Raw genomic sequence first — 10,784 nt, forward strand, 5'->3', positions numbered from 1 at the left:
GGCCTCGGATTCCCCGCCAGTCAAGCAAGGAGGATGTTTTCGGCAGGACTACAGAGTGGCAATCCTCTACATGACGTCTACATTCCATGACGCCGTGGACACGCGTCGGTGTCACGACCGATCCCGACGAGACCCCGGAGACCACTGGGTTGTGTCCAGTGATGGCGTGAAATCACGCAGCAAGTTGGGGCAGGGCTGGGAGATGGCTGCTAGTCTCCTGAGCTGCGGTCCCGGCCTCCCTCCTTATTGAGCCTTGTCCACGATTCCATTCTATTCATCCATTCACTCATTCACGTATTCGTTCATTCAGCAGATATGTTGGGCTGAGCTCAGCATGAGGGGCCAAGGTCTCGCCCTCGGGGATGCCCCACCTAGGGGACACGGTCACCCCAGGCAGGAGGTAATGGGGTCTGGGGAGCCATGACAGGGGCCGGGAGAGAAGCCAATGGATTTAAGAATCATTAGGAAGTAGGGGAGCCTGGGTGGCTCAGTCGGTTAAGCGGCCAACTTGGGCTCAGGTCATGATCTCTCGGTCCGTGAGTTTGAGCCCCGTGTCGGGCTCTGTGCTGACAGCTCAGAGCCCGGAGCCTGTTTCAGATTCTGTGTCTCTCTCTGTCTGACTCTCCCCTGTTCATGCTCTGTCTCTCCCTGTCTCAAAAATAAATAAAACGTTAAAAAAATAAAAAAATAAAAAATGAAGAAGGAACCATGAGAGAACAATAGTCTGGTGCTGTCACAGGGATGGGAATAGTGCCCGTTCCCAACAGCCAGACTGGTAAACTCAGCATTCACGGGGCAGGGGGTAGAGCACTCAGGAGGGTGTTGCTTCAGAGATGGGGAAGAATTAGTCTCAGACCGAGCACTGCTAAAACCCACCTAACAAATCATCAAGCAAGACCCAAACGGATCAATTGGTTCCCAAGCAATTTACTGCTTTCCAGAACAAAACTCAAGAAGATTGATAAGAATACAAAAATATCCAACCTTCACAATGTCTGGTATCCAACAGAAAATTATCAGACATTTGGGCGCCTGAGTGGCTCAGTCAGTTAAGCAGCCTACTTCGGCTCAGGTCATCATCTCTCGGTCCGTGAGTTCCATCCCCACGTCGGGCTCTGTGCTGATAGCTCAGAGCCTGGAGCCTGCTTCCAATTCTGTGTCTCCCTCTCTCTCTGCCCCTCCTCTGCTCGCGCTCTGTCTCTCCCTCTCAAAAATAGATAAACGTTAAAAAAATAAAAAAGAAAGAAAGAAAGTTACCAGACATCTTCTTTGACAAAACACCAAATGGAGAACGATGCTGGTGCCACGGAAGGGCCTGGAGAGCCCAGGCCTGTGGCTTCCACAGAGGCTTCGGCAGCAACATGTGGGGCCGGAGTCATGGCCATGGTCAAGGCTGGGCCAGGACCACGGAACTCACAGAGGAAACACCAAGGACAAGGAGTGGATCTCCATCAACAAGCTGAGCCAACTGGTCGACATCATGAAGATCAAGTCCCTGAAAGAGATCTCTCTCTTCTCCCTGCCCATCAAGGAATCTGAGATCATTGACTTTTTCCTAGAGACATCTCAGGAAGTGATGAGGTTTGAGGTTTTGAAAATTATGCCTGTGTGAAAGCAGACCCAGGCTGGCCAGAGGACCAGGTGCAAGGCATTTGTTGCCATTGGAGAGTACAAAGGACACGTAGGTCTGGGTGTTAAGTTCTCTAAGGAGGTAGCCACTGCCTTCCATGAGGCCATCGTCCTGGACAAGCCTTCCACCATCTCATGTGGCGAAGCTACTGGGGGAACAAGATCGGCGAGGCCCACACTATCCCATGCAAGGGGACCAGACACTGTGACTCTGTGCTGGACGCCTTATCCCCTACACCAGGGGCAGGGGCATTATCTCGGCCCCTGTGCCCAAGACGATACTGATGATGGCAGGCATTGATGACTGCTACCTCTCCACCAGGGGCTACACTGCCACCCTGGGCCACTTCACCAAGGCCACTTTTGATGCTATTCCCAAGACCTACAGCTACTGTGCCCCTGACCTCTGGAAAGAGACGGTATTCACCAAGTCTCCCTGTCAGGAATTCACTGACCAGCTTGCGAAGACCCACACCAGAGTCTCTGTGCAGAAGACCCAGGCTCCAGCTGTGGCCACCACATGGTTTTACACAAGAAAAATAAAGTCAGTTAAAGCCCATTAAGAAAGAAAGAAAGAAAGAAAGAAAGAAAGAAAGAAAGAAAGAGACAGAAAATTACCAGACATACAAAGAAGCACGAAACAATGATCTGTAAAGAAAAGAGTAATTAAGCAATTGAAACTGACCCAGCACTGACACAGATGTTAGAGTCAGCAGAGAAGGATTCTAAAACAGTTTTTATAACTGTATTTTATATTTTCAAAATGTGAAGTAGAGACATTAAGATATCAAAAAAGATCCCAATTGAACTTAGAAGAGTTGAAACATACAATGTCTGAGATGAAAGGTATACTGAATGGGATTAATGGCAGATTAGACAAAACAGAAGAAAAGATTAGTGAGTTGAGGTGCCTGGGTGGTTCAGTCGGTTGAACTTCCGACTTCAGCTCAGGTCATGATCTCTAGGTTCATGAGTTCAAGCCCCGCATCAGGCTGACTGCTGTCAGTGCAGAGCCCCGTTCAGATCCGCTGTCCCCCTCTCTTTCTGCCCCTCCCCTGCTTCTTCTTCTCTCTCTGTCTCTCTCAAAACTAAATAAACATGTTAAAAAAAAAAAAAGATTAGGGAGATTGAAAGCATAGCAGGAAAAAACTATCCAAAATGAAACAGAAAAAAAAAATTTTTTTTTTTCAATTTTAAAAAGAGAGAGAGGAGGTACCTGGGTGGCTCCATGGATTGAGCGTCTGACTTCGGCTCAGGTCATGATCTCACGGTCCGTGAGTTCAAGCCCACATCAAGCTCATTGCCGTCAGAGCAAAGCCTGCTTTGGATCTTTCCTCCCCCTTTCTCTCTGCCTCTCCCCCACTCATGCTCTCTCAAAAATAAATAAACCTCGAAAAATTAAAAAGAGAGAGAGAGAAAGTGGAAGCCGGGGAGAGGGGCAGAGGGAGAGGGAGAGAGAGAGAGAGAAAGAGAGAGAGAGAGAATCTTAAGCAGACTCCGCACTCAATGCAGAGCCCAATGCAGGGCTCCAGCCCACGACCCTGGGATCAAGACCGGAGTCGAAATCAAAAGCTGGACACTCAACCGACTGAGCTACCCAGGTGCCGCACACACACACAAATTTTCTAGTGGAAAGAGCATCAGTGAGCTGTAGGACATTTCCAAACAGCCTGATGTATTGGTATTTGGAGTCCAAGAGGAAGGGGGAGAAAGAACAGGAAAAAAAAAACACTGGAGGAAATGGTGGCTGCTGTGTTTCCAGACTTAGAAAAATGTATGTCCAAGAAGCTCAGTGAACCCCAAGTGCAGACACTTGGTGACTGATTGCATGTGGAGGGTAAGGAAGGAGAATCAGGCAAGGGTGAGGTCCCAGCTTCCTGCCCGGGAGCCAAGGGCTGGGGTACCACCCGCTGAGCGGGAGACACGTGGGGTGGGATGGACCCGTGGGGGGCCGTGGGGACACGGTGACAGCAGACATGACGGGTCTGGCGTTGAGAAGGCAATGACCTGGAGGTGGGAGTCCAGGAGCCCGTGGACGCGGTGGGCACTTCAGGGAGGGCATCCGCCCTGGCCCACCCTCAGTTCATCAAAAGGCAAAGCCAGCAGAGCCAGCAGGGGAGATGGGACACGCAGAGAGGGCACAGGAAATCCAAAGGGCGTGGCGTCGGGGGGTGGGGGGGAAGCCGTCTTGAGGAGAGCTTGGTCTAACGTGGCAATGATGTCACTAAGAGGTGAAGCCTGGTGAGGCTGGCTTGGGTTCCTCCGGGCCCTGGGCTGGCCCTAGGGCAGGACTGGCCCACAATACTGTACAGAAAGTGATAGACGTGAGGGGTCCCGGGCAGGAGCAGGACCTATAGGACAGGGTTTTCTGGAAGGGACGGGGTGGGGGACCGGCCAGCGCAAGCTACTTCTCAGGAGCGAGAGGGCTCTCTGGGCAGCAGGCGGGGTGGAGGCGGGGGTGACTGCGTTTCCAGCTTCAGAGGCACAGCCCCGTAAGCCGTGACCACAGGTGGAGAGGACCGCAGTGCAGGGCAACCGGTGGACCCCCGCGATGACAGCGTGGACGAAAGGCAAGGCCAGCGTGTGGACCCGCGGGTCCTCGTGGTGCCCCGGAGGGTTCCTCTGAGCGGGGAGAGGAGGCCTCCAAGGACTTCCAGAGACGAGTAGCTCTACCTGGGGTGAGTAGTGACCCCAGGGACGGGGGGTGCAGGAGCCACAAGGGTGGGGGGTGAGTAAGTTGCAGGGGCGAGGGGAGCGGTGCACAAGGAGGCACGCGGTGGTGGGCGGAGGGGCATCCCGGACTTAGGTGAGGGATCACAGTGAGAGAGAGGGAGGGAGAGCGAGGGTGCGCGCCTGCTGGTTTCCTGCACGCGGGCTCCGTTTCTGCCACCTGAGGAAGGTGATTTGCGCATCTCGCCTTCGTAGGCAGCTCTGGTTGCCTAGGAGGGGACCCCCGGCCCAGCCCCAGCCTGGGCCTTGAAGCCGGGGCCGCAGGATGGCGAGAAAGCCAAGAGGAGCCAGACCCCAAGGCCTGGCCGCTGGAGCCCCCCACGGCTTGAGCGGAGGCTGGGGTGCAGGTGCAGGGCGGCGGAGGCTGGCCTCCGAAAGATCAGAAGCTCCTGAGAGCCTCCCCTGGCAGGGGACCCTGTAGGGGTGAGCCCTCCGCCTGCTCATCAAGGCCACCTGCTGTCTCCTGCCCCCCCCCCCTTGCCATCGGCCCTGGAGGCCATTTCCTGGACCCCAGCTGGGCGCAGGGGGGCAGCTGGGCGGTCCTGGCCGGCTTCTGCCTCCCTCTTCAGCATCCCCTAGCAGGCAAGCCGCAGCCAAGCGCTGCCCTGTTCTCTCTGTTCTCCAGGGCTCTGCCGCCATATCCAAAGCACCCACCTCCCCATGGCAGTGTGCTGTGCTCCCTAGCGAGGGTGGGATTGCACACCCCCGCGCGTAGGCTTGGAACGTGCGCGGGGGCCAACACAGACACAGGCACAAACATAAGCAGCCTCAGAAACGTGAGCGCGCGCGCGCGCGCGCTGGGGAGCGTCCCCTGCGCCGACGTTCACACGCGAGCACGGAGGGGGGGCGGAAATGAAACCACAAAGGTGGGTGTGCCAAACATGGGTACGTGCATCCCCGTGTGCGCCAGGGTGCACGCACCGTGCACCCACAACGCCAATGCACCTCAGATGGACAGGCACACACGGGTTCCATACACATTCACGCAACTCCACGCGCCCCGTGTGCTTCCAAGCGTTCCCAGAGAGGTGCGCCCACGCGCGCAGATGGGCACCGAAAACCAGGTGCAAACAGATACACACAGGCACATACAAGATGCACATACAAACCTGTGCAAAGGCGCACATCTACGTAAGCGCATGCGGGCATATGGGCAGGTGCATGGTTATTCACGCAGACACGGAGTGACTCACGCTCATACGTAGCAATAATACACACGCGCCCACGTACACCGTGCATAGACTTGTACACATACAAAGATGTACTTGCGAGGATGTATGTGTCTCCATAAATTCCTGCATGCTTACGAACGCAAGCGCTCGCGCACATTCCTAGAGACATACACAGATATCGGCACGCTCCGCGGAAAGCTTCACGTGCTGGTGAGAGCGCAGAGCGCCCCTCTGGTTCACAGCCACATCCCTGATGCCCAGCACAGGGCCTGGTGCACAGGGATTTGCTAAGCGGAACATCGGGGAACAGCCTCAGCAAAGGCTCAGAGGCAGGAGATTCCTGAGGACTGGCCAGGAGTCTCATGGGACTGGGTGGGGATAGGATGGGACTGGGTGGCCAAGGCTTCCAGTGGTCGACTGGGGAGGGGGTGTTCAGGGCCAGGTCCCTCCTGGGCTTCACCTCCCTCCCTGCACCCCGCCTCCCCTCCATCCCCACTCACACTCCCCCCACGCCCCCTCACATTGTGCTGACAGCAGGTGCAGTCAGATACTGGCAGGGGGGGCAAAACATAGGGGAGGAGGGAGAGGGGTCACAGGAAACACATGGCCTTGAGGCCAGGTAGGCAGGTCCTGGACCCACAGGCAGGTCACAGGGTGAGGACTTGATTCTCCTGGGAGCCCCCAGAAGCACATTCTAGGCGATGCGCTATATGGAACTCTACAAAGTGAATCTACTTGTATAACCAGCATCTATCTAAATAATAAATAAATAAATAAATAAATAAATAAATAAATACAACATATCCCACTCTCTAGAAGGCAGGGAGGGTCTTTTTTTTTTTTTTTTTTTTAATGTTTATTTTTGAGAGACAGAGGGACAGAGCATGAGCAGGGGAGGGGCAGAGAGACAGGGGGGAGGCACGGAATCCGAAGCAGGCTCCAGGCTCTGAGCTGTCAGTACAGAGCCCAACGCGGGGCTTGAACTCAGGGGGCTCGAACGCACGCACGGACTGTGAGCTTTGTTTTCCCTTGTAGCCAGCAAGGGGACACTCAGCTCAGGACCCCTTTGCCCCGGGCCACCACACCCTCATCTTCTCACGTTAGCCAGGGTCCCAGCAGCCCCAATGGGTGAGAGGCAGGGACAGTTCGTCAGCCCCCACCCTGTGGTCCTGCCTCTCCTCTGCATCAGGCCCAGGCTCCTGTGGCCAGCCGAGGGGTCACCATCTCCCCTATCGGGGGAGAGACCTTGTTCCAGATCTTGAGCAGCACCTCTGGAGCCCCCATTTTGGAAGCCAGGAAAGCTGGGGGGAAAGAGCACAGAGCCCTTGAGTGTCTATGCTGGCCCACCCCTTTGAGCCTCTTGTTGACCCGGCCCAAGGCCCCATGGCTTTAAGGAAAGACTCGAACTCAGGGCCGACCCACTCCAAACTCCATAGCCCCTTCAGCAGCGGAGATCACGACCATTATTTTACAGATGAGGAAACTGAGGCTCAGAGAGACCAAGAACAGAACCAAGATTCCCATGCAGGAGTTTTGAACGCCAGGCTTCCGGTTGTGGGGCTGAACTTGACCCCGGCATTCCCCTGCTCAAAGCCCTCCCCATTCACTCAGGACAAACCTCCTTCACAGGTCCCGAGCCCTCCATGGCCTGACCCTGCCAACCTCACCCGCCTCTCCTGCCCACTAGCACACTGGTCCTTCCCAGATCGATGACCCCAGTGCCTTTTGGACTCCAGGTATCGATATGCAGCTGTCATGGGGCTCGGTACTCGTCTTGCCCCAGGAGAGGAGGGACAGGCGCTGTCTCCTTTCAGCTGCGCCCACTGTGCGCAGCACGCTTCCTGGCACACAGTAGGTGCTCAGTGGAGGGATGAATGAGCCTGTGGCAGGCTGGCAGGCAGGGGAAGGTCAGCAGAGGGAAGGGTGGTAAGCACAAACAGGGGCCTGATGCGGAGGGATTTGCTAGGTGGAACATCGGGGAACAGCCCCGGCAAAGGCTCAGAGGCAGGAGACTTCTGAGGACTGGCCAGGAGCCTCCTGTGACTGGATGAGGATAGGATGGGACTAAGTGGCCAAGGCAGGAGTGGCTCCCACCCTCTGCACCCTCTGTGTAGGAGGTCTGGGCTTGGGACAAGGACTTGCCCAAGATCACGAGCTGGTGAGTGGACAGGCAGGATTAAAACTCAGATCCTCCCCAGCCCCCAGCCCAGTTCGGGGTTGGGAGACCCTTCCCTCCTCACCCCCCTTCCCCTCTCTCTCTCCTCTCTCCCTCCTTCCTAGAGGATGCAGGGCCAAACTGCCCTAAGACAGGGGGGTTGGAGGTCCCTGACCTGGGGCTCCTTCCTCCCTGACCACACCCCTAGCCCAGGCTCTGGGATATGTCAGCACCCTGCTGAGAAGAGCCCACCCCCCTGGGGTCTCCCCTCTGAGAGCTGTGGCTTTGTAGAGTCCTGGGGCCACTAGCTCACTGTGTGGCCTCCTGGGGCCACTAGCTCACTGTGTGGCCTAGATGAGGCGTTCTCCCCTCTCTGAGTTCCGCTTTCTCATCTACAAAAAGGGGATAAGACACAGCTCCTAGAGGCGCTGGGCAGAATCGGTGGTATAAACTCAAAATAACCCCCCAACAAGCTCCCTCCCGGGCAGCCACAAACGCAGGCTCTTCTCACGAACCCTCACATTGTAGCCTCTCGGTAAGCAAGACGTGGGAACTACCCTGGTTTATAGAGGAGGAAACTGAGGCTCAGAGAGGTCACGCCACCTCCCCAGGCAGCAGGGCCCCGAAGCCCAGCTTCCAGGGGCGGGAGTGGCTCCCACCCTCTGCACCTGCCGCCCTCCCTCCGCGGGAGCCACCCTGCCCCGCCCCCCCCCCCCCCCCCCCCAGCGTCGGTCCTTCCTCGGGGCCAGCTCGAGGGCTCCCCCGAAGCAGGGCCCGCGGGCGGGGTGGCCGAGTGAGCGGGGACGCGGGCAGTGGGAGGGGGCGCCTGCCCCGCGCCGGCCGACGAGGGTCGATACTGCGGCGGGATGAATGGGAGAGGCGAGCCGGGCGGCGGGGAGGGAGGGGGGAGGGGGAGGGGGCAGAGGAGGAGCGGGAGGGCTGCCCGCCCCCCACCCCCACCCCCACCCCCACCCCCGCCCGGCGGGCCCGGCCCGGGTGTGCCGCCGTCAGCGCCGAGCGCGGCCCCGCGGCCCCGCCGAGGGATCGATAACTAATTTCACCGCAGCGGCCGCCCCAGTTTTTTCCCGATAATTGTGCGCCGGCAGCTGCGAGCGAGGCCCCCGGCCCGGCGCGCGGCCCCCGCCCGCGCCCGATCAATTGACATCGCCACCGGGCGGCAGGAAAACTCATTTTTCTCTCCCTCCCCGGCTCCCGGTGGGCGCGGGCTAAGCCCCGCCTCGGGCCGGGGGCTGGGAGGGGAGGGGCGGGGCGGGGGGCACGAGGGGAGGGCCCAGGGCGTGGAGTGGCGGGGGGGGGGGGGGGGGGGCGGCCGGGGGGGAGGAGGCTCCCGGGGAATCCGAGGAAGCCGGAGGGGAGGGCGTGGGGGGTGCCTCAGTTTCTCCACTCTACGCCTAGGGGCGTGGCCGACGGCCTCGACGCAGGGCCGGCCCCGCCCCCTTCGCTGTTTCCGGAGCGGGAGGGCGAAGCCACCCCTGGCAGCTGGGTGGAAGGGCTGAGCGCGCCGGCGCCGGGGCCCGGACGCTGGGCTTCGCACCCGGTCTCCAGCGCTTACGGCCGTGACCTTGGGCTCGGTCCTCCCTCTGGGCGCTGCCTCTCTGAGCCTCCGTTTCCCCGTCTTCCCAAAGGGGCCCGACAGAGTCCGGGGCACGCAGAGCTGTTGATCAGAGGCAGTGGGGCGGTGCACATCAATGGTGGCTCTCAGCGAGCGAGCGGGGAGGAAATCAGCGGTTACTAAGCGCCTACTGTGCGCCAGGCCCGTTGGAGGCGTTGGGGACAGACGAAAACCCCTGCCCTCGTGTTCTCGCGAGATGCACGATAGATATAATGTATAAGCGACGTAAACGGTGAGAAGATAGGAAACGAGCAGGGCGAGTGGGATAGGGGATGGGAGAGAGGGAGAGGCCCCTTGGCAAAGCTCTGCGCTGCCGGCTCTCAACCTGCTGGCTGCTCAAGGTCGCAGGAAACCTGCAGACTTGGCATTCTCTCCAGGAGGGTGGTCAGGAGGAGGGAGAGAAAGAGGAGGGAGGAGGCACGACGTGGATCGGAGGAGTCAAAGAGGGGGGCAAGTCAGAGGCCAGAGTGGCGGCAGGAGGGGGTCCAGAGAGAAAGGGGGTGCAGGCAGAGGGAGAAGGGAGGGCAAGAATTCTGATGGCCAAGGAGTCCTGGAGGGTCAGGGGCAGAAGGGACTCGGGTAGCTGACTTGCCCTAGCCGGGTCACTGAGGCTCACAGAGGGGCAGGAGTCTGTCCCATGCCACAGTATATAGGAGGGGGACAGCAGTGGGCCCCTGGCTACTGTTTCCAGACCCTGGAGAAGGGTGAGAGGCCCAGGGGAAGGAGAGAAGAGAGAATTACGGAGGGGAGGGAGTGGTGTGGGGGGCGGCCCATAGGCTGGGTCAGGAGGCGCTGGGGAGCCTTAACTGTGCCTCTCAGAGGCCAGCCAGAGCTTCCCCGGGGCTCAGTACAACTTCTACACCTTCCGGAGGATTCGGAATGACTGGTTGGGACTCAGGGAATCCCATCTGCTGACCAGACCCTTCCCTGCCCCCATCTGGGCAAACTAGTTACCAAACTCTGACAGAGAAGTCCTAAGGCTTCTCTGCAGGGTAGGGAAGCCGGGCAGGAGGGGGGGGGGGGGCGCGGGCAGGCTGCTGGGAGTGAAGGGGGTGTGCAATCCAGGGCTGAGCAAACCTCAGGACTCTCCCCCTGCCTCGGATTTCTCATCTTGTGAAAGGTGAGGTGTTGTTGGGGCTCTGAGGTTCTGTCAGTTTCTCTTCCCTCCAAATTCCTGGCACACGGAGCCCGCAAGGGGTTGAGAGAGAGCAGTGACTCCGCAGATTGAAAGGCCGATTGCCAGCAAGCAAATGAGGCTAGCCCAGGAAGCCGGAAGTGGGAAGTGGGAAGTGGGAAGCGGGGCCTGGGAAGTGGGAAGCGGGGCGGGGCTGGCTGGCCGGGACTTAGAACAAGACCGGGCGAAGCCCCGCCCACCCTTTTGTCCGATCCATCCACCTACCCAGACCTCCGATCAGTCGTTCGGCACATTTAGGAAGCACCTACTGTGTGCGAGGCACTATGGAGG

The 10,784-nt window shown here is 58.6% G+C and overlaps 1 pseudogene; it reads left to right on the forward strand.

The window, feature by feature from the left end:
- Positions 1 to 1,284: 1,284 nt before the first annotated feature.
- Positions 1,285 to 2,192, forward strand: LOC121034368 (40S ribosomal protein S2-like; annotated as a pseudogene).
- Positions 2,193 to 10,784: the final 8,592 nt, after the last annotated feature.

This window comes from Herpailurus yagouaroundi, unplaced genomic scaffold (assembly GCF_014898765.1).
Source record: "Herpailurus yagouaroundi ecotype Mexico unplaced genomic scaffold, PumYag 160, whole genome shotgun sequence".
Classification (NCBI taxonomy): Eukaryota; Metazoa; Chordata; class Mammalia; order Carnivora; family Felidae; genus Herpailurus; species Herpailurus yagouaroundi.